The 21,802-nt window shown below is 38.3% G+C and overlaps 1 non-coding gene and 1 pseudogene across 1 annotated transcript; one reads left to right on the top strand and one right to left on the bottom strand.

Moving 5' to 3' along the window:
* Nucleotides 1-8,497: 8,497 nt before the first annotated feature.
* Nucleotides 8,498-8,605, bottom strand: LOC148578352 (small nucleolar RNA R71). The gene has a single exon (XR_015903329.1). It is a non-coding gene; the product is annotated as a small nucleolar RNA R71 (small nucleolar RNA).
* Nucleotides 8,606-19,389: 10,784 nt separating this feature from the next.
* LOC107611241 (protein JINGUBANG-like) lies at nucleotides 19,390-20,618 on the top strand (annotated as a pseudogene).
* Nucleotides 20,619-21,802: the final 1,184 nt, after the last annotated feature.

The following is a 21,802-nucleotide window of genomic DNA, read 5'->3' as shown; positions in this document are numbered from 1 at the left end:
GTCAGCTGAATCAGGGCGAAGTGGATTATGAATTTGAATCTAACGAAGTCCCTGAGGTTTGATTTACATACTCTGAATTTTGTTGCAGTCATTTGAATAGCATTGTGTAGCTGAAAAATTCTTGAACATTGAACTAACACGTTAACATGAATCTGTCGATTGAATGTAATGTATTAGTTTTGATTAATTATCTGGAATTTATAGCAGACACTCGGGTGTAGATCAGAACTTTTTTGGGTGTATTTTTGCGAGAAGTGAGGGTGTATTTACAGTTTATGGGTTTTTCTGTTGTTAGCTGAGTTGTTGTCGTTTGAGTGTATTATATCAGACATGATTGGGTGTGTTTTTAGTTTTTGACATGGTGTATTCTGCAGCTTGTGTATTTACAGTTTATGGTTTTTTTTTGTTATTTTAGTTGAGTTGTTGCGGTTCGGGTGTATTATATCAGCAATGATTGGGTGTATTTTTAGTTTTTGACATGGTGTATTCTGCAGCCTCTCTCTGTTGTTGATGACCAGTTTGTTCCGAAGGTTGGAATGACCTTTACCACCCTTGAAGATGCTGGAAAATTTTACAAGAACTATGCCAAGGCTGCAGGTTTTTCTACAAGAGTTCGGAGCACAAATAGGAATGGAAACGAGATTAAGAATCAATTGATTACATGTAGCAGAGAGGGAAAATGGAAATCTAAAATATCTCCGACCGAGAAGACCAATCCGACAGCCGGTTTAAACTGTCCTGCAAGAATTTATATACACACATTGAAGGATGTCGGTGCTTGGATCATTTCAAAGGTTGTGCTGGATCATTCACACCCCTGCTGTCCAAGTAAAGCAGAGATGCTCAAACAGCACAAGGAACTAAGCATGTCCATTCGTCGTACAATAGAGAATAACGAGGAGGCCGGTATCAGACCAAGCAAAACCTACCAATCATTTGTCGCGGCTGCCGGGGGTCACCGCGAGTTAAATTTTATCGAAAAGGATGTGAGGAATTACATTACCAGGGAAGTGCAGAATGTTTCCGAACAAGAAGATGCAAAGGAATTCGGGAAATATTTGTTGAGAATGAAAGAGAAGAATCAGAATTTCTTTTTTGAGCTCAAACTCGAGGAGGATCAATTGATTAAGCTGGCTTTTTGGGCCGATGCAAGAAGTAGAGCTGCCTTTGAGTATTTCGGAGACGTTATTTCATTTGACACCACCTACAATACAAACAGGTAACAAACTGCCCCTGTTTATGATGCTAAATTAATGTATTTTTATGAATCCGCAGCAGAGGTGTATATTGGCTGTTTTTTTGGGTGTATACGAAGCATTTGTTGGGTGTACCTAATGATTTTGCATTCTGCACTATGGTAATTTGTTTCAGGTATAATTTGGTTTGTGGTTCTTTTGTCGGGGTGAATCACCACGGTCAATCAACACTTCTCGGATGCTCTTTGATGAAAAACGAAGAAATTGAATCATTCAAATGGTTATTTGAATGTTGGCTTCGTTGCATGGGAGGAAATGCTCCGAAAGGGTTTCTCACTGATCAATGCGCATCAATGAAAAGGGCTTTAGAGGCCTGTATGCCAACAACAATTCACCGTTGGTGTATTTGGCACATCATTAAGAAGATACCAAGAAAATTAAACGGGTACAAGGGACATGCATATATCGAACAAGAAATGAGCTAAGTTGTTTGGAACTCTCATAGCAAAGACTCATTCGATAGGAATTGGAATGATTTCCTGCTGAATTTTGGCCTTGTGGACAACAAGTGGCTTTCAGGTAATGTTTGTTAAAAATCTGCAGCAGAGGTGTAACTTACATTTTTTTTCGGGTGTATTTATAGTCTGTGTTTGGGTGTATTCTGCAGATCTGTATGAAGACCGTCATATATGGATTCCTATCTATCTGGATCACCACTTCTGGGCAGGGATGAGAAGTACACAAAGGAGCGAGAGCATGCATTCATTTTTTAACAAGTTTATCACCCGGAACAGCTCGCTTATTCAGTTTGTCAAACAATACGATAATTGCCTCGGAAGCCGGGAGCAGGCAGAGAGAGAATCAGATGCTGCAGATTTTCATACGGTCATACCGTGTGCAACCAAATCCTCCATTGAAGCTCAGTTTCAAGATGTGTACACTCATCAAAAGTTTAGGGAAGTCCAAGTGCAATTCAGAGGAAAGGCGAATTGCATCACCAGATTAACGAATTCTGCTCTAGGCTATTCAGTATACGAAGTCGGAGAACAAGTTTCCAGCTCAATATTCAACAAGTTTGTGGTTACTTACGACTCAGTTGCAGCCGAGGTAAAATGCCAATGCTTATTATTCGAGTCGAGAGGTATACTGTGTCGTCACGCACTAAGCGTGTTAAGCTTTGAACGAGTAAGCCAAGTGTCACCGAGATATATATTGGAACGATGGAGCAAGAAGGTAAAGAGGCGATACACACACATCAAGAGTAGCCACGACGAGCCACTGTTGGAGCCAAGAAGCAAGAGGTTTGACCAATTGGTTTTTCGTTCGTAAAATATTTACGAATTTGCATTCGAATCGGAGGAGCTGACTGCAATTCTGCACCGTGCGTACGATAACGTCATGGCTGAGATGGAATCATTAAAAACCAAAAGGAAGGGGACATCTTCTTTATCCCACGAAGACGCCAACTTGGAATCCGTTAACGAGCTTCAAAGCCCGCCAAGGATTCAAACAAGAGGACGTCCAAAAAATAGGCTAGGTTCAAAGTTGGACAAACAGATCGCAAATGCCACAAAGAAGAAGAAAACGAAAGTTTTAAGCGAGGTAAAAGTAATGTTCTTTAAATTTGTGGTGATTGAGTTTATTTTTCTCGTTAATAGTTTAGCTAATATGTGAGTTTCTTATATTCAGATAAACTTGTTTGATGCCGCATCAGTGGTGCATTCAAATTCTAGCCAATATCAAGGACATGTTATGAATTATCAGTTCAGGATACCAGGAGCAGGGGATAACTCTTTGGCTGTATAGTTACAGAATATGGGTGTAAAAGCACTGTTCTTTTGGGTGTATTTTTCTGAATTTTCTTGTGATTCACATTTTACATATAGATACATATATATAATATTAGGGTTCAGGGTTTTAGGGTTTACAGGTTAGGGGTAAGGGTTTAGGTTTTAAGTGTTTAGGGTTCAGGGGGGATAGATTTCAGGGTGTATATCCAACTTTGGTTGGGTGTAAAAAATCGCAGGTTATGGGTGTATATTTGATTTGATGTTTTTCTTCATATTATAGTACTTGATTCATACATTTTGAATACAGCACAGACAGTTTAACAGCACAGACAGTTTAACTATGGAAAAAAATTTCATTGAACAGAAGTTGTTTATAAATGGCAAATTTTTACAGCATTTGTTCAATTTACAAACTAGCTAGCAGTCAGATTACTCAGTTTCTACATCAGTAGAATTTATCTGACAAAATGGACTCAATAAGACTAACGATGGCTTGGACAGTCTTATTGCATTACTCGCTCTAATTGCTTGATCTCTCTCTTTATTCATTTCACTGAATAGTATCCGCGAAGCATATTCTACTCTATAGTGGTCCGCCTCCTCCTACAATTAAAAAGTATATTCTGTTTAAACAACAATATTAATTCCAGTAAAGTAATACAGAGTTATATAGCACAGTCATAGCTGAAAACGAAGAAAATAAATTACAAATCTCATTTAGGAAAGTTTAATGTTCAGAGTCACAAATTTATACCTTGATTTTTGGCCTGAGATTTTAACGTATGTTGCTTTAATTTCCAACTCATTCTCCTTTTTCTTCAGAGGTGCCCCGCCGGTATATGCTCTAATTCTTGAAATTACATATCCCTTAAAAAACAAAACAAATCAGTAATACACCCGAATGAAATACACCCAAAAGAGAACATACTTACACCCAAATCAAAACATACATACACCTTATATTGAATTGAAATACACCTATCTATTAAAATAAAGAACACAGAGCCAACTTACAGTAAATTTATTAAGCTGCTTTCTCCCATCGCTTGGAGCTTTCTTGTGTAGCGGGTCAAATATATAAAATCTCCCCTTTGTTGTATCAATCACCCATAACCACCAATGGCCCGAGTAGCAAACAGGCGCAAAAATATGAAGGATTGCCACATTTCAATAGTGTGTTATTTTATTTGGCATATAAGTAAAGAACGGTACTAACAAATTTTACAAATGAAAACTCACATATCGATACGAAGCTAATTTTTTTCCATCTATGAAGGGAATAAACATTGGGTAGTGATGAGCGGATAATTTATACGCTTTTTGGCATTGTTTTTAGTATGTTTTTAGTAGGATCTAGTTACTTTTAGGGATGTTTTCATAAGTTTTTATGTTAAATTCACATTTCTGGACTTTACTATGAGTTTGTGTGTTTTTCTGTGATTTCAGGTATTTTCTGGCTGAAATTGAGGGACTTGAGCAGAAATCAGATTCAGAGGTTGAAAAAGGACTGCTGATGCTGTTGGATTCTGACCTCCCTACACTCAAAGTGGATTTTCTGGAGCTACAGAACTCGAAATGGCGCGCTTCCAATTGCGTTGGAAAGTAGACATCCAGGGCTTTCCAGCAATATATAATAGTCCATACTTTGGCCAAGAATTGACGACGTAAACTGGCGTTCAACGCCAGCTTTCTACCCAAATCTGGCGTCCAGCGCCAGAAAAGGATCCAAAACCAGAGTTGAACGCCCAAACTGGCACAAAAACTGGCGTTCAACTCCACAAATGGCCTCTGCACGTGCAACACTTAAGCTCAGCCCAAACACACACCAAGTGGGCCCAGGAAGTGGATTTATGCATCAATTACTTACTCATGTAAACCCTAGTGACTAGTTTATTATAAATAGGACCTCTTACTATTGTATTAGGCGTCTTTTTGACCATCTTTGGATCTTTGGATTACCTTATGATCCTTTGATCACGCTTTAGGGGGCTGGCTATCTCAGCCATGCCTGGACCTTCACTTATGTATTTTCATACGGTAGAGTTTCTACACTCCATAGATTAAGGTGTGGAGCTCTGCTGTTCCTCAAAGATTAATGAAAGTACTACTGTTTTCTATTCAATTCATCTTATTTCGCTTCTAAGATATCCATTCGCACCCAAGAACGTGATGAAGGTGATGATTATGTGTGACGCTCATCACCATCTCCCCTACGAACACGTGCCTGACAAACACCTCCGTTCTACATGAAATAAAGCTAGAATGAATATCTCTTAGATCTCCTAACCAGAATCTTCGTGGCGTAAGCTAGAATGATGGTGGCATTCAAGAGAATCCGGAAGGTCTAAACCTTGTCTGTGGTATTCTGAGTAGGATTCAATGATTGAATGACTGTGACGAGCTTCAAACTCGCGAGTGCTGGGCGTTAGTGACAGACGCAAAAGGAGGGTGAATCCTATTCCAGCATGATCGGGAACCGACAGATGAATAGCCGTGCCGTGACAGGGTGCGTGAGCATATTATTCACTGAGAGGAGGGGATGTAGCCACTGACAACGGTGATGCCCTTGCATAAAGCCAGCCATGGAAAGGAGTAAGACTGATTGGATGAAGATAGCAGGAAGGCAGAGGTTCAGAGGAACGAAAAGCACCTCCATTCGCTTATCTGAAATTCCTACCAATGATTTACATAAGTATCTCTATCCCTATTTTATTATTCATTATTCGAAAACCATATCACTGTTTTATATCTGCCTAACTGAGATTTACAAGGTGACCATAGCTTGCTTCATACCAACAATCTCCGTGGGATTCGACCCTTACTCACGTAAGGTATTACTTGGACGACCCAGTGCACTTGCTGGTTAGTTGTATCGAAGTTGTGACAATTTATGAATTGAGATTAGAGCACCAAGTTTTTGGAGCCATTACCAGAGATCACAATTTCGTGCACCAAGTTTTTGGCGCCGTTGCCGGGGATTGTTTGAGTTTTCGGCAAGCTTTTGGTCCGGTAACATCAGTGCCAGATTCCCTTTTGATCCGGCAACAGCACCAAGTTTTTGGCGCCGTTGCCGGGGATTGTTTGAGTTTGGACAACTGACGGCTCATCTTGTTGCTCAGATTAGGTAATTTTCTTTTTATTTTATTTTCAAAAATTTTTCAAAAATATTTTCAAAAATCTCTCATCTGTTTTCGAAAAAAAAAAAATAAAAATGTTTTCAAAAATTTTTTTTTATTCAAAATTTTTAAGAATGAATTCTAGTGTTTCATGAAGCATGTAAAGCCTGGCTGGCTGTAAAGCCATGTCTAAATTTATTTGGACTGAGGCTTGCAATTTGTTATCAAAGAGCAATATACTCTCGTGTTAAAGACTGAAGCTTGGCTGGCCATTGGCCATGTCTAGTGTTTTGGACCGGAGCTTTCTTTGAAAAGCTTGGCTGGCTAGTGAGCCATGTCTAATTCCTGGACTGAAGCTTTAGACTAAGAATGCAAGATTCCTGGAATTCATATTAAAAATTTTGGAATCCTTATTTTTCTTTTTCATATAATTTTCGAAAAAATCCAAAAAAATTAGAAAATCATAAAAATCAAAAAAATATTTTTTTGTTCTTGTTTGAGTCTTGAGTCAAAGCATAAGTTTGGTGTCACTTGCATATGCATCTAGCATTTTTCGAAAATATCATGCATTCATAGTGTTCTTCATGATCTTCAAGTTGTTCTTGGTAAGTCTTCTTGTTTGATCTTGATGATTTTTTTTTTGTTTTGTGTCTTTTCATGTTTATCATATGCATTCTTGAATTCTTAGTGTCTAAGCATTAAAGAATTCTAAGTTTGGTGTCTTGCATGTTTTCTTTGCATTAAAAATTTTTTCAAAATTGTGTCTATGATGTTCATCTTGACATTTAAAGTGTTCTTGGTGTTCATCTTGACATTCATAGCATTCTTGCATGCATCACATGTTTTGATCTAAAAATTTCATGCATTACATCTTTTTAGTGTTTTTGTCTTGCATCATAAAAATTCAAAAATCAAAAAAATATCTTTCCCTTTTTCTCTCATCAAATTCGAAAATTTGGATTGACTTTTTCAAAAATTTTTAAAATCAATTTGTTTCTCATGAGTCAAATCAAATTTTAAATTTGAAAATCTTATCTTTTTCAAAATCTTTTTCAAAAATCAAATCTTTTTCAAAATTATTAGTTATTTTCGAAAATTCCAAAAATATTTTTCAAAAATCTTTTTCTTATTTTTATACCAAATTTTCAAAAATAACATAATCAATTAATGTGTTGATTCAAAAATTTGAAGTTTGTTACTTGCTTGTTAAGAAAGATTCAAACTTTAAGTTCTAGAATCATATCTTGTGATTTCTTATGAATCAAGTCATTAATTGTGATTTTAAAAATCAAATCTTTTTCAAAAACTAATCTCTATCATATCTTTTCAAAAATATCTTCTCATCTTATCTTTTTCAAAAATATCTTTTCAAAATATCTTTTCTAACTTCCTAACTTCTTACCTTTTCAAAATTTGTTTCAACTAACTAACTAACTTTTTGTTTGTTTCTTAACTTTTTCAAAACCACCTAACTAACTCTCTTTCTCTCATTTTTCGAAAATATCTTCCCTCTTTTTCAAAAATTTCTTTTTAATTAACTAATTATTTTTAATTTTTTTTATTTTTGATTTTAAAAATTTTTCGAAAATTTCTAACATTTTTCAAAAACCATTTTTCAAAAATCACTAACTCTTTTTCAAAATAATTTTCGAAAATTATCCCTCCCCCATCTCATTCTATTTATTCATTCATATCCTAACATCTCATCTCACATCTCTTCCATTCGTACAGTTGTGTTTCTTCCTTTACATCACATTCTTTGTCTCCCCCTCTTTTCTTCCACTCTCAAAGGGATCCCTATACTGTGGTATAAAGGATCTCTATTATTATTATTATTTTTCTGTGCCTTCTTCTTTGTCATATGAGCAGGAGCAAGGACCAAAACATTCTTGTGGAAGCAGATCCAGAACCTGAAAGGACTCTGAAGAGAAAATTAAGAGAAGCTAAAATACAACAATCCAGAGATAACCTTTCAGAAATTTTCGAACAGGCAGAGGAGATGGCAGCCGAAAATAATAATAATGTAAGGAAGATGCTTGGTGACTTTACTGCACCTAATTCCAATTTACATGGAAGAAGCATCTCCATTCCTGCCATTGGAGCAAACAACTTTGAGCTGAAACCTCAATTAGTTTCTCTGATGCAGCAGAACTGCAAGTTTCATGGACTTCCATCTGAAGATCCTTTTCAGTTCTTGACTGAATTCTTGCAGATATGTGATACTGTTAAGACTAATGGAGTAGATCCTGAAGTCTACAGGCTCATGCTTTTCCCTTTTGCTGTAAGAGACAGAGCTAGATTATGGTTGGATTCTCAACCCAAAGACAGCCTGAACTCTTGGGATAAGCTGGTCACGGATTTCTTAGCCAAGTACTTTCCTCCTCAAAAGCTGAGCAAGCTTAGAGCTGATGTTCAAACCTTCAGACAGAAAGAAGGTGAATCCCTCTATGAAGCTTGGGAAAGATACAAACAGTTGACCAAAAAGTGTCCTTCTGACATGCTTTCAGAATGGACCATCCTGGATATATTCTATGATGGTTTATCTGAGCTATCAAAGATGTCACTGGACACTTCTGCAGGTGGATCCATTCACCTAAAGAAAACGCCTGCAGAAGCTCAAGAACTCATTGACATGGTTGCTAATAACCAGTTCATGTACACTTCTGAAAGGAGTCCTGTGAGTAATGGGACGCCTATGAAGAAGGGAGTTCTTGAGGTTGATAATCTGAATGCCATATTGGCTCAGAATAAAATATTGACTCAGCAAGTCAATATGATCTCTCAGAGTCTGCATGGAATGCAAGCTACATCCAACAGTACTCAAGAGGCTTCTCCTGAAGAAGAAGCCTATGATCCTGAGAACCCTGCAATAGCAGAGGTAAATTACTTAGGTGAACCTTATGGAAACACCTATAACTCAACATGGAGAAATCATCCAAATTTCTCATGGAAGGATCAAAAGCCTCAACAAGGCTTTAATAATGGTGGAAGAAACAGGTTTAGCAATGGCAAACCTTTTCCATCATCAACTCAGCAACAGACAGAGAACTCTGAACAAAATGCTTCTAATTTAGCAAATCTAGTCTCTGATCTATCTAAGGCCACTGTAAGTTTCATGAATGAAACAAGGTCTTCCATTAGAAATCTGGAAGCACAAGTGGGCCAGCTGAGTAAAAGGATCACTGAAATCCCTCTTAGTACTCTCCCAAGCAATACAGAAGAGAATCCAAAAGGAGAGTGCAAGGCCATTGACATAAGCGCCATGGCCGAACCTGTGAGGAGAGGAGAGGACGTGAATCCCAAGGAGGAAGACCTCCTGGGACGTCCAGTGATCAATAAGGAGCTTCCTTCTGAGGAACCAAAGGAATCTGAGACTCATCTAGAGACCATAGAGATTCCATTGAACCTCCTTATGCCCTTCATGAGCTCTGATGAGTATTCCTCTTCTGAAGAGAATGAGGATGTTACTGAAGAGCAAACTGCCAAGTTTCTTGGTGCAATCATGAAGCTGAATGCCAAATTATTTGGCATTGATGCTTGGGAGGTTGAACCTCCCTTGTTCATCAATGAACTAAGTGATCTGGATCAACTGACATTGCCTCAGAAGAGACAGGATCCTGGAAAGTTCATAATACCCTGTACCATAGGCACCATGATCTTTAAGGCTCTGTGTGACCTTGGTTCAGGAATAAACCTCATGCCCCTCTCTGTAATAGAGAAACTGGGAATCTATGGGGTGCAAGCTGCTAAAATCTCATTAGAGATGGCAGACAGCTCAAGAAGACAGGCTTATGGACAAGTAGAGGACGTGTTAGTAAAGGTTGAGGGCCTTTACATCCCTGCTGATTTCATAGTCCTGGATACTGGAAAGGAAAAGGATGAATCCATCATCCTAGGAAGACCTTTCCTGGCCACAGCAAGAGCTGTGATTGATGTTGACAGAGGTGAAATAATCCTTCAATGGAATGAGAACTCCCTTGTATTCAAAACTCAAGGATCTCCCTCTGCAACCATGGAGAGGAAGCTTGAAAAGCTTCTCTCAAAGCAGAGTCAACCAGAGCCCCCACAGCCAAACCCTAAGTTTGATGTTGGGAGGCCACAACCAAACTCTAAGTTTGGTGTTGAACTCCCATATCCAAACTCTAAGTTTGGTGTTGGAGAGTCTCAACAAAGCTCTGCACATCTGTGAGGCTCCATGAGAGCCCACTGTCAAGCTATTGACATTAAAGAAGCGCTTGTTGGGAGGCAACCCAATGTTTATCTAATTCTTATTTTTATTGTTTTTCATGTTTTCTTAGGTTCATGATCATGTGGAGTCACAAAATAAATAAAAAAATTGAAAACAGAATAAAAAACAGCAGAAGAAAAATCACACCCTGGAGGAGCATCTGTCTGGCGTTCAAATGCCAGAACAGAGCATAGTTCTGGCGCTGAACGCCCAGAATGGGAGCATCCTGGCGCTGAACGCCCAGAACAAGCATGGTTCTGGCGTTCAACGCCAGAAATGGCAGCAAAGGGGCGTTGAACGCCCAAAATGGGCACCAACCTGGCGCTGAACGCCCAGAGTTGTGTGCAAGGGCATTTTACATGCCTAAATTGGTGCAGGGATGTAAAAAAAAGCAAAGAAACAAAGCTTGCAGAAAAAAAAAATTTAGAAAGAAAAAAAAAAAAGCAAGCAGAAAAAGCCAATAACCCTTAAAACTAAAAGGCAAGGGCAAATAAAAAGGATCCCAAGGCTTTGAGCATTAGTGGATAGGAGGGCCTAAAGGAATAAAATCCTGGTCTAAGCGGCTAAACCAAGCTGTCCCTAACCATGTGCTTGTGGCGTGTAGGTGTCAAGTGAAAACTTGAGACTGAGCGGTTAAAGTCAAGGTCCAAAGCAAAAGAAGAGTGTGCTTAAGAACCCTGGACACCTCTAATTGGGGACTTTAGCAAAGCTGAGTCACAATCTGAAAAGGTTCACCCAATTATGTGTCTGTGGCATTTATGTATCCGGTGGTAATACTGGAAAACAAAGTGCTTAGGGCCACGGCCAAGACTCATAAAGAAGCTGTGTTCAAGAATCATCATACTGAACTAGGAGAGTCAATAACACTATTCGAAATCTGAAATTCCTATAGATGCCAATCATTCTAAACTTCAATGGATAAAGTGAGATGCCAAAACTATTCAAGAGGCAAAAAGCTATAAGTCCCGCTCATATGATTGAAGCTCTGTTTCATTGATAGTTTGGAATTTATAGTATATTCTCTTCTTTTTATCCTATTTGATTTTCAGTTGCTTGGGGACAAGCAACAATTTAAGTTTGGTGTTGTGATGAGCGGATAATTTATACGCTTTTTGGCATTGTTTTTAGTATGTTTTTAGTAGGATCTAGTTACTTTTAGGGATGTTTTCATAAGTTTTTATGTTAAATTCACATTTCTGGACTTTACTATGAGTTTGTGTGTTTTTCTGTGATTTCAGGTATTTTCTGGCTGAAATTGAGGGACTTGAGCAGAAATCAGATTCAGAGGTTGAAAAAGGACTGCTGATGCTGTTGGATTCTGACCTCCCTGCACTCAAAGTGAATTTTCTGGAGCTACAGAACTCGAAATGGCGTGATTCCAATTGCGTTGGAAATTAGACATCCAGGGCTTTCCATCAATATATAATAGTCCATACTTTGGCCAAGAATTGATGACGTAAACTGGCGTTCAACGCCAGCTTTCTACCCAAATCTGGCGTCCAGCGCCAGAAAAGGATCCAAAACCAGAGTTGAACGCCCAAACTGGCACAAAAACTGGCGTTCAACTCCACAAATGGCCTCTGCACGTGCAACACTTAAGCTCAGCCCAAACACACACCAAGTGGGCCCAGGAAGTGGATTTATGCATCAATTACTTACTCATGTAAACCCTAGTGACTAGTTTATTATAAATAGGACCTCTTACTATTGTATTAGGCGTCTTTTTGACCATCTTTGGATCTTTGGATTACCTTATGATCCTTTGATCACGCTTTAGGGGGCTGGCCATCTCGGCCATGCCTGGACCTTCACTTATGTATTTTCATACGGTAGAGTTTCTACACTCCATAGATTAAGGTGTGGAGCTCTGCTGTTCCTCAAAGATTAATGAAAGTACTACTGTTTTCTATTCAATTCATCTTATTTCGCTTCTAAGATATCCATTCGCACCCAAGAACGTGATGAAGGTGATGATTATGTGTGACGCTCATCACCATCTCCCCTACGAACACGTGCCTGACAAACACCTCCGTTTTACATGAAATAAAGCTAGAATGAATATCTCTTAGATCTCCTAACCAGAATCTTCGTGGCGTAAGCTAGAATGATGGCGGCATTCAAGAGAATCCGGAAGGTCTAAACCTTGTCTGTGGTATTCTGAGTAGGATTCAATGATTGAATGACTGTAACGAGCTTCAAACTCACGAGTGCTGGGCGTTAGTGACAGACGCAAAAGGATGTTGAATCCTATTCCAGCATGATCGGGAACCGACAGATGAATAGCCGTGCCGTGACAGGGTGCGTGAGCATATTATTCACTGAGAGGAGGGGATGTAGCCACTGACAACGGTGATGCCCTTGCATAAAGCCAGCCATGGAAAGGAGTAAGACTGATTGGATGAAGATAGCAGGAAGGCAGAGGTTCAGAGGAACGAAAAGCACCTCCATTCGCTTATCTGAAATTCCTACCAATGATTTACATAAGTATCTCTATCCCTATTTTATTATTCATTATTCGAAAACCATATCACTGTTTTATATCTGCCTAACTGAGATTTACAAGGTGACCATAGCTTGCTTCATACCAACAATCTCCGTGGGATTCGACCCTTACTCACGTAAGGTATTACTTGGACGACCCAGTGCACTTGCTGGTTAGTTGTATCGAAGTTGTGACAAATTATGAATTGAGATTAGAGCACCAAGTTTTTGGAGCCATTACCAGAGATCACAATTTCGTGCACCAGGTAGTCTTCTACCTTGAATTCCTTATTGGTTTTAGGTGATATGAATTCCCCGTTTGGGTGCTTCGAAACGGCCATGCTCTGCAACAATTGTGAAACAACAAATGAAATACTGAAAATACACCCAAGTGAATACTTTAAATAAACCCAAATGACTACACAACTTACACCCAATTGAACGTAAAAAATACACCCAAATGAATACAAAAACAGACCCGTTGATCAGAGAATATACACCCTAAGGAATACAGAAAATACAGCCAAAATTCGTAGAAGTAACACTTACCACAATATCAAAGGAGAGACAGTATACTTGTTCTTGAAACCTTTTATCATTTTTCTGGTTGAGGATGAGGCACATGACAGATACAATCTAGAAATATATGCCGAAATCAATTTACATTAATAAACAATGCATTTAACTTTGGTGTTAAAACATTAATGTTATTCTAATATTACCTCAGATTCTATATAAGTTCCTGCCTGGAGCGATGCAAGGTGCATTCTATTCAAAATGTATTTGTCTTGGGCAATCAGAGTGCACAGGTTGTCAAACTCGTTAGTACTGTCATCTGCGTATGTCTTCACTCGCGTCGCCCAGATGTAGCACTTCTCTTTCATATCATCCGTATTCTGATTTATTCTCGCAGGAGTTTCAAACTTCCCAGAACTTTCTCTGCCAGTCTCCTTTTGAATTTGTGGACTTTTACTTTCTTCTTTCGCCGCACTGCTTGCTATTTTTTGTACCAAATCCTCTAGTTGTTCCAGCAAATTTGCAGTTTTTGGAGTTTTTGCCCTGTCTGCCTCCTGCGTTGACGCTCCCTCCTGCGTTGCTGCTTCTTCTTGGCTTGAATCAGTGAAGCCCAGGCTGAATGATGGCATTGGATTTGTTTTAGGAACATATGATGCTGTCCGTGCCATCATCATCAGTGCAGCAGCGTCTTCTTCGGCTGGATAACTGCGTGATCATGTATAACGTATTATAAGAGTAAGAATATACGGATGATAAGTAAAGATTGATTTTAGTCTGATGAACTTACCTTTTAGATGGAGCTGGGGGAAGCGTGGGTGTGCTTTCTTCAAGTTTTTTTTGGGGGGGGGGGGGGTTCAGGAGTGCTGCACGGCACAGAAAATTAATCATGACATAAGAAAAATTATTCAGGAACAATATGCATCCAAACTGTAACCCAATATACACCCAAACTGTAACCCAATATACACCCATACATTGATTTTACTCTGATGAACTTACCTTTTAGATGGAGCTGGGGGAAGTGTGGCTGTGCTTTCTTCAAGTTGTTGGGGGGGGTTCAGGAGTGCTGCACGGCACATCAAATTAATTATGACGAAAAAAAACTATTCAGGATCAATATACACGCAAACTGTAAGCAAATATACACCAAAATTCAAAACAAATATACACCCGAACTGTAACCCAATATACACCCAAAATCAAAACAAATATACACCCAATACTATTTCTTACGTTTTTGTAGTTCCTTCAATTTGTAGCAGAGGGGTTGCATAAAATTCTGTCTCAGGTGTTTCTTCAAATTCCGGCACGGTGGTTGTTTGGGACATTGGCACGAAAACTTGAATCGGAACTCTAAACAAGAAGAAAAATGAAAGGTTAACAACACCTTTGAAAATAATAAGGTTATAAGGTTGAAATATTCTTGAAAAACTCACATTGCAAGCGCTTCCGACGGTGTCTCTTCCCTCACAACCATTATATTCGAATCAGCCGGCTCACTGGCTGACTCTTGAACAAGACTCAACTTAAAATACACCCAAAGAGAGTCGAAAAATACACCCGAACAATTCAAAAGGAACACAGGCTTTGTTTTTTGAGAACTTACATACTTGCAGTTTTTGCTCTTTTTTTCCTGCCTTTTTTTTTCGAATAAAATAATAAAGGGCTTTTTTTTCTAAAAAAAATATATACAGAATTAGAAGCAGAAGGTAATAAAAGAACGAAAGTAACGGTTCTTTGAAAGAGAAATTACGTGCTCTCTGCAGGCCTGTTTACACTACTTTGTTTTGTGTGTCTTTGAGAGGAAGGATCATCACTTCCCAAGTTGACGTCCAGTATTCTGAACAGATTTCATGTTATTTCAGACAAAATATGATACATGTAAATCATGATAAAAAGATTTTATTAAATAAAGCATCTTATGTTTTAGAAGAGACATAGCGACCTTCTGTCGATCGCATGTCAGCTTCCTTCTCCCTGCGAAACAAGAAACAATTATTAGCAAAGAAAACACAGTAAAATCTGAAATATATACCCCATCAAGACATACCTCTGTGCACCAGAATTTTCATCGTTTTCCCTTAACAATTCATCTAGATCTTCACTTGATATTTCATATCTCTCACTACATTCATAAAAGAAGATGTTAACTAAAATAATTATGATGATGACGGTAATATATCTTACGTATTACTGTACCCATCATAGGATTGATCTTCTTCAGGAGAAGAATGCTCAGCAACAACCTTTTTCTTTTTGGATTGTGTTTTGGGTGGAAAAAATAAGTATGAATCAGAAATAAAAAATTAATTTTATCACAGAATATTGTCCAAAGAAGTGCTTACTTTTTTGGTGTTCTTTGTGTCTTTTTCTTTTTTCTTTGCTTCTCCACCGGTGATGATTCTTCGCTTCTATAAGATAATAAGAGACACTTCAGTTAATACACGAAATCTTGATAATGAAGCCAAAAGAAAGGAGTAATAATTTCAGAACATTACTCATCAGTTGATTCGGATTCTGAATAAGAATCTGAATCCTCTTGACTCTTCTTCCTTTTTTTGGAGTCCATTCTGGAAGGCAAACAATCATTATTTAGAACATACTAAAGATATAAAATACACCCAGATGAATGCACAAGATACAACCAACTGAATGGACAATATACACCCAACACAACAAACGAAATACACCCAAGTTAATAAACAACATACAACCAACTTGATAAACAAAATACACCCAAATGGTTCCACAAAATACACCCAACCCGAGAAAGAAAATACACCCAAGTATGGTACTTACTTTTTTCTCTTTTTGCTGGGTTGTTTTCTTGCTGAATCCTCCGAGTCTTCTTGAGTCTCAGACTCAGAGGTAGAACTGTCACTATTAGTTGTTTCTTCCTCCGAAGACGATGTTGAACTTGCCTTCCTTTCTTTGTTTTTTTGATTTGTTGTTTTTTTTTCTGTTTTCTCTATTTTTTTCATTTTCTCTCTTGTTTGCGCCATCTTTACAATCCCCTGAAACATCAGATAATTTATTTAGCAGCATTCAGATAAATAAAATACACCCAACATATTATGTTCACTTACCAAAATTTCCTCTGTTTCTGCATTCATTCTTTCGACCAACTGCTCCTTACTCCAGTTGGCAATCCAGAGTTTTGGCGGTCTTTCAGCCCTCTTCTTGCCTTTATTTTTAGAAAGATGAAAGTATATTATCATCAGGGCAAAGAGGCAGCCATCAATTGCCTTATTCTTTTTCTCCTTGTAGTCGGTTATGCCCTTGATGATAAAGGTCAAAACATGCCCTCCCCAGTTTCGCTCCGTTATGCTGTCCATCTCAAAAATTGGGGCCAGGTGTACAGGCGAGATTTTGTTTATTGTCATTGGCAAAAGGAACGTCATCTGTATATAGAGGATGAAAATCCTCTTGAACATTAGGCGATCCTCTTCGTTACCAACGCCAATATCCATCATCTCATCTGTAAGACTTTTGAGGGTCTTACCCTGGAATCTTCTAAAAATTACTTTGTCATCCTCAAAAAGTTTCTTATAATCGACTTTCTGAGGAAATAGATCTCCTACAAAAAGGAAAACAACAAAGTATGAATATCGGTTCAAATACACCCAAGCATCAACTAAAATACACCCAAGCATCAGTTAATATACACCTATAATTTTTAGCGAGTTACCTGTTGCGTTGATGCCAAGCGCATGACCTATTTTTCTTGGGGTTATTTTAAAAGAACCGTATCCGATTTCCAGTCTGTTCTCCCCCAATTTGAAGTTGTTAGCCAGCTCCCTTAACACTTGGTGATGCACCCTTAGTGGTGGGATGTGCATCAAGCCACCGAATCCCAAATCCCTCACAATCGTTTTCTTCTCCTCAGTCATGTTTCTGAATTTATCACTTAGCAGATGTGTTGCACACTTAAGGTCTTTTGTTTGCTGTAAACAGAAACAAAATTATAGTCAGATATGTTTCTATTATATAAAACTGATTTCAGGTAAGACATATATTTGTTCTTACGTTTCTTCCTGGTTGGTTTTTTGCTGCCATTTTCTCTGAAATAAAAAATACACACAAAGTTATCAGTAAGATACACCCATATATATGAGTTAGATACACCCATAGATAACAGTAAGATACACCCATAGATATGATTCAGATACACTCATATATATCAGTCAGATACACCCATAGATATGATTCAGATACACCCATATATATCAGTCAGGTATCACTCAAACATGCATCAATATACAAGGTCAAGCAATATACACCCATGGACAAGCAAATATAAGAACAATTGCAACTGCTGACTATTACAGTATATTAGTTCAGAAAAATACACCCAACAATTTGCGCCATATACACCCATGTATATTACCTCATATACACCCACCAAACTACGGAATATACTCCCAAAAATCAGTTACCAGAAGAACTGGAAGAACAAGAACAGTAACACCTAGAAGAACGAAGAAGAACAGTGTAACATAGAATCAAGAATAACAGTGAAACCTAGAACAAGTAGAACATCATAAACTGTAAAATGAGACGTAGAGCAAGAAGAATAGTAAAACGTACAACAACGTAGAAGAATAGTAAAACCTAGTTCGAAATATGGAAAATATACAGCAATGGTAATGTAACTTACCTTGAGTATTATAGCTTTGTTCTCTCTGGAGATTCTTGATCGAGAGTTCTATGGTGTGTTGATGGAGTTTTCGAATGTTAGCGATGAGGTGTATATCTTGAGTTTCAAACGTTGCTCGAAAATGGAAGGGTTGCTTTTTCTCTGAATGGCTTTGAGAAGTGGAAGAAGTGGAAGAGTTTGCCATTAAGGGCGCGGTTTACGTGAAGCGTAACCGTTTGAGTGGAGCGCGTGTAAATCACGCTCCATTCAATGCTCTTCACTATGCGCGTGTTTTTTTTATGGACTGGGCCAACTTGTAAAACTTGTATACCATTTTTGCTTGTATGTGTAGCAGACCCGTAAATAATAATAATATACATTTAACGAATTATAGGTCATGATATAATTTTTTTTATCTTTATTTAAAAGTTTTAGGTTCAAATCACACTTCTAATTTTAGAAAGAAAAATAATAATATACATTTAGGCACATATTAAACTACCCAAAAACAAGATGGTATTTTAAAAACGCAACATTTCAAGAAGATTAGTATGTATTTATTACTTTTCTTCTTGAATGAAAAGTAAATAAATGCAGAGTATTAGTGATTATACCACAAAATTTAATTATATTATATTTTTGAAGCTAGCTAGGTGTGAAGCAATGGAAGAGTTGAATTAATAATGCAAAGCAATGAATGAAAGTGTTTGCGTTTGTAACTTCAATTAATTTGCGTCTCTGATAGGATGAGATAATGCGATAGGATGGGATAATGCTTATTATTGCAGTGACTGATTCCTTTGGTGGCCTTCCCATTCCATACTCTCTTTTTTATGATACACACAACCTTAATGCTTACCTCTTCCGCAATCCATATAACTTTGTACTTCCTTTGCTCTCCATGAGTACTTATCATTCTACATTCATATTACTCAATTCTCATTCACTAGCTAATTGCATTGGAAAGGTAAATTTATCATTTATATGATTCAAGACATATATTATTATATAGAGAACTTTATTAGTAAAAAAATTTCACTCTTTTAATGGTAACTATTTTATTTTACTTTTGTTAAAGTGAAAAGGACAATAAAAACTTTATAGATAGCACACTTTATTAGTAGAGAAATCTTAGCTCTCCAATAGTAACCAACTAAAATTTTATCCATAAATACTATTAAATTATTGTGTGTGTCCTCCACAATTTAATCATTTTTCATCGTCCATCATTTTTCAATTTTCATGGCATCCAATAATAATAATAATAACAATAATAATTCACCCATTAAAACCAAATTAACTTTGTAGCGAGTGACCTTGAACAACAACAACAATTATCAAGAACCCAGAGAATGAAGAAGAAGCAAACGTATGCAAACACCTAATATTATAACATCATCACTCCACTTATTAAGCCATGTGAATCATGATGGAGCTCCATAGGTTCAGCAGCACAGGTTCTTCATCTGATTACTCCAACCACCATAACCAAACCTCTTTATCCTCAGAACCCAGCTTGGCTTCAGTACCTTCTCTTAACAAGAATTACCATTATTCTTGTTCTAATTATTCAATGGCCTCATACAACTGCATCGCAACCCTAAAAGGACACAACTACTACACATCCTCCGTAACCGTCTCCGCTAAATTCCTCTATAGTGGCTCCTCCGATAGAGAAATTAGGTCATGGTCCAAACAATCATTATTAACTACCAATAATAATATAGTCCTTGCTGGGAAAGGTGCAGTCAAGGCTCTAATTATTCACTCCAACAAGCTCTTTATTGCTCACCAAGATAACAAAATTAGGGTTTGGAAGATCACCAACAATATCAACAACCACCACGACCATGAGCAGAAGTACACGTGGTTGACCACGCTTCCAACGCTCAGCGACCGCGTCTCGAAGATATTACTCCCCAAAAACCACGTTAGAATTCGGAGGCACAAAAAGTCCACGTGGGTTCACCACGTAGATGCAATGTCTTGTTATACTCTGTCTCATGGGACAGGACGATCAAGATTTGGCGAACCAGAGATTTTGCGTGTTTGGAATCAGTGATGAATGCATACGATGATGCCATCAACGCAGTCGCAGTTTCCAACGATGGACGCGTCTACACAGGATCGGCGGACAAAAGAATCAAGGTTTGGAAGAAAAAGAAAGGCGGCGGCCAAGGAGTAGTGGGAGAGAAAAGCAAAAGCAAAAACAAACACTACCTTGTGGACACGTTGGAGAATCACAAGTCTGGGATCAACGCTTTGGCGCTTAACGGCGACGGTTCGTTACTATATTCCGGGGCATGTGATAGATCAATACTGTTGTGGGCGAAGAAGGAAGAAGACAAAGAAAGAGAAGGTGGTGATGGAAAAATGGTGGTGGTGGGTGCGATTAGGGCGCATGGTAGGTCTATACTTTGCTTGGTGGTGGTGATGGATTTTGTTGTGAGTGGTTCAGAGGACAAAACGATTCGTGTTTGGAGGGGTTTTGGCGGGAGAAAGTATAGTTGTGTGGCGGTTTTGGAAGGGCATAGAGGACCAACCGCCATGGTTGATCATAACCATGATGATACCTCCCAAGCATCCGTGGTAGTCTACAGTGGCAGTTTGGACTCTGACATTAAGGTTTGGAAGGTTTTTGTTCCTCTTCTCTAAATTCACGTTCAGACGACTTCACATAAAGTTAAAATAATTTCAATTCTTTCTGCGTATTATTCCAAAATTCCTAACAGAAAAATTTAGTACGTTCTTCTTCATTCTTATTGACCAATTTTTCATTTAAATTTATCTTAAATTTTTATTTATTTAATTTTTGTCAAATATATGTATACAAATTGTTTGAAAAAGTAAAGGTTATTATTCTGAAAAGGAAACAAAATTCACGTTTATTTTTTCTTTATAGGAATGGCATAAATAGTACTATTTGTCTTTTTTTGTCTCTATTTCTATTTTTTTGATGAGCTTTATTTTTGTTCATACCCTGGCCTAATGATAAGGCCCAGGTCCAAACGAAAGGCCCAATCCAAAGGATTAAGCCTCGCTCTACACCGACCTTCACCCCACGAAGTCGGTTCCTACCACGACTTGCTCTAAAGAAGTCGGGATGAAGGTTAGCTGGCAGATAAACACCCATTCAAATGAGTAACTGCCCCTAAAATCTCTCTACCCACTTCCTGGAGGCATATCTCAACCTCCCTAAGATAAAGGGACGGTTATTCCCCATGAATAACGGAACTACACCAACGGTGGTTATGAGTTCACCACTATAAATACATTGACACTTCTCAGGTATCTCAGAAGCCCAATACTCTCTAGACCTGTTTTGCTCCCTTTGCTGACTTTGGCACCGGAGTGTCTTTGCAGGTACCACCCCCCATTCTCTCATACCGAAGTCGGACGGGGGCCTTGGATCATCAATCTGCTTGGATACTCCCTCATTCCAATGATTGGGCCAGCCAAACTAATTCAACCTAATAATCTCCGGTTACCCATCATAACATTGGCGCCGTTGCTGGGGACATGAGAGATCAGCCAGTAATTGCGGATGTATCCCCTGAAGATGGTCATGTGGCGTCGGATTCCGAACAAGAGAATCTGAATACCGGAAACCATGACGCAGACCTGACCCTCCACCAGGAAACCAATGACCAACACAGGGAAGGAGCCTCCGGATTTAAAAATCCGAAGACAAATTCCTCGGAGGGGTGTGAGTCAGAAAAGGATGGACCACCCCACGCAACTGAACTAATGGGGCTAGTCCATGTCCACCAAAGTCGCTTGGAACAGCTGGAACAGGAACGGGAGCGACAAAGGGAGATAGAAAAGCACCTAAGAGAGGA

This window comes from Arachis ipaensis, chromosome B1 (assembly GCF_059453495.1).
Source record: "Arachis ipaensis isolate K30076 ecotype BB chromosome B1, ASM5945349v1, whole genome shotgun sequence".
Taxonomy (NCBI): Eukaryota; Viridiplantae; Streptophyta; class Magnoliopsida; order Fabales; family Fabaceae; genus Arachis; species Arachis ipaensis.
Note: the sequence above shows the minus strand (reverse complement) of the source record. Positions and strands in the feature narration are given on the sequence as shown.